This window comes from Diaphorina citri, unplaced genomic scaffold (assembly GCF_000475195.1).
Source record: "Diaphorina citri unplaced genomic scaffold, Diaci psyllid genome assembly version 1.1 scaffold3552, whole genome shotgun sequence".
NCBI lineage: Eukaryota > Metazoa > Arthropoda > Insecta > Hemiptera > Psyllidae > Diaphorina > Diaphorina citri.
The window spans coordinates 14,920-17,876 of record NW_007380952.1 but is presented as its reverse complement, the minus strand read 5'-3'; positions in this window follow the sequence as shown (position 1 = coordinate 17,876).

Sequence of the window (2,957 nt, the reverse complement as noted above, 5' to 3'; positions counted from 1 at the left end):
GATGAGATTTCTTGGTATTTAACCCAGTCTGCTTTACCATATGCCCAGGGTTTGGATATGTCAGAAGGAGAAAAATTTAATGAGGGTAATTCTGATATAATAATGGGGAAGTGGTCAGAAAAATTTAAATCATTGTGGGTTAGCCATTTTAGGTGTGGAAGGAGAGTATCAGATACAAGGGATAAATCAATGTGTGTGAAGACTTTATGGGTTAGGTTAAAATGGGTTGGAGACCCATCGTTTAAGAGGCAAAGGTTATTATTGTTGAGCAAAAAATTCTCAATAATATGGCCTCTATTATCTATGTGAGGGCTACCCCATAAGGAATGGTGAGAATTGAAGTCTCCTACAATAAAACAAGGTTTAGGGAGTTGATTATAAAGTGATTGTAAATGTGCTATGTGTAAAGTAATATTGTGAGAGATATATACATTGCATATAGTAATGAAACCAAATGAAGGGTGGAAAACTTTCACAGCCACAGCCTGTAGTTCAGTGTGAAGGGGGAGGGGAATAGAGTATAAAGACTTGTGGACAAGTGTTATTACACCATTAGTTCCTGTATAGTTATTGTTAGAAATGTAATCATGTCTATATGTATTGTAAGTGTTTAAGGAAACTTTATTCCTAGGAGTTAACCTACTTTCCTGGATACAAATAATTTTGGGATGAAATAGTTGAATTAATAATTTAAATTCAGCAAATTTGCTGTAAAATCCATTACAATTCCATTGTAAAATGAGATTATTAATATTATCATTACAAGAATCAGTCATAAGGAATAGTTGGGAGGGTAATAACAAGGGTACAAATTGTATAAATATAAGATTACAAAGGAAAAAACAAATGGAAATTACAAATAAGGTAAGGATAAGGTATAGAATAACAAAAGAAAATATATAAAGGAGTAAATAAATATGTAAAAAGGTAAGGTATATAAAGGATGGAAAGAAAAAGAAAAGAAAAAAAAAAAAGAATAAAAAATAAAAAAATATAAAAAGGGCCTAATGGTTCATGGCATTAACCTCTGCACTGGTAGAAAGTGAAGAGGTAGCATGAACATTTTGGTCATAAGCAGTATCCATATTAAAGTCAGAAGACTGAGATTGAGAAAAATGTAGAGTGGGTAACTTGAACTTATTGGCAACTTGGGCATAAGAATGATCAGCAGGATGAGGTGTATCCGGAGTGATGACAGGAGAAGGGTTGATAGGTTTGGGATTGGGATTAAGGCACACCCCATTGGCACCTGAGGATTGATCATAGGAGAATAACTGTTTCTTCATTAGGGGAGAGTTGAAATCAAACAATTCACTTTTACGTGAATCCTGAACTCTTTTTCTTGGCTTGGCACTAGGAGCAGGAACTCTTCTCTTGAAAGAAGCAAAGGAGGATGAAGGAGTAGCGGGTTCACTGTCCAGGGGTGAGGAGGAAAGGGGAATGACAAGTGCAGGGATGGTGGAGGGTAGATCATTCATAGGAGTAAGGGCAGGGAATTCAGTCAGACTTTTCTTGACATGAGAAGAAAAGGATTTGGAGTTGTTCTTGGGACATAAGATGGCTGCCTCTTGAAAGCATAGAGGTTGGGCCAGCATCAGTTTCTTAATCTTGGACTGTCTAGAAAATTCAGGGCATAGGTTCTTTGAAGTGGCACTATGGCCACCTTGACAATGCAAACATTTCTTGGCTGAAGTACATTGGTGTTCTTCATTCGACAAGGTAGATGAACAGTCTCTGCACTTGGCGTCATTTCTTGTGCATTTGGAACTAGTGTGGCCATATTGCAGACACTTAAAGCACTGGATGACTGGCTGCATATAGGCTTCCAGTTCACCCCTGACATGAAAGAGGTACACATAGGAAGGTATAGATTGGCCTGCAATTCTCAATTTGATCGTGTTACTAGGGACATATTTGACAGAATTCTCCACATTAACTCTCCTATTCAAGCGGTAGATTTCTACTATTTTGAAGTTCTTACCATCAATATTGTCAAGGATTTCTTCATTGGTAAAGTCTACATCAACATCTCTTAAGATGGCATATTTGTATAGATATGTAGCAGGGATGTACACTTTGTACAAATTGTGAGTAGCAAGTTCTGTAACCAGCTTGTTAGCACTCTGAAGGGATTTAACTTGAACAATTACCTTGGTTCTAGAAACTCTGGTATAGTCAAGCACATCACAGTGAGGGATTATTGAAGTCACACACTGTCCAACTTTATATCTACCTAGGTAAGGAGACTTGGATTGAGGAGGATCATTGGGAATGGAAGAGACATCAACATCATTAGGAACGGGATTGGACAAGGGTTTACATTCGAACACAACTTTGAATTGTTCATAGGCCACTCCATCTTGGTAGAGGTTCACCACGAGGTTCTGGGGGTGATCACCCCCAGAATTCACACTCATTTTAGAGTGGAATGTATATATAAAGGGAGAGAGGACTACATGAAGGAGGGATCAAATAGAACTCAGTCAATAAAAGAAAAAAATATCACAAAAGTAAGAGAAAAGAAAGTAAAAACTCAAGTCACTCACTATAGGCCTAAGCCGGAAAGTTCGAGAAAATCTCACGATGTCACTTCAACAAGAGGAAAATCGCGACTTTTAAAAAAGGGGTGAAAGTTGCCAAAATTTAAACCTAGGGAACTGGAACTCACACACATTGGAACTTTTGAGGTTATGTTTTTCCTTTTGCACAGAGGATTTTTTATAGTACACAGAGGGATCTCCATCCAAAGAGAATCGGTTTTCCATCTGGCAACAAGGGATATTTTTACTCACGATCGGGTCTTAACCCTTTGATAGCCGATGATTATATGATTCAGTAGAACTCCGGTTGGAAAAATAATTCAGGCCGTGGTTATGAACAGGGCCATCGTAGGCCATCGTCGGCCTTTTTGCGTGTAAAGTTGGCGGGAAATTCGAATTTTTGATTTTTTTTTTTTT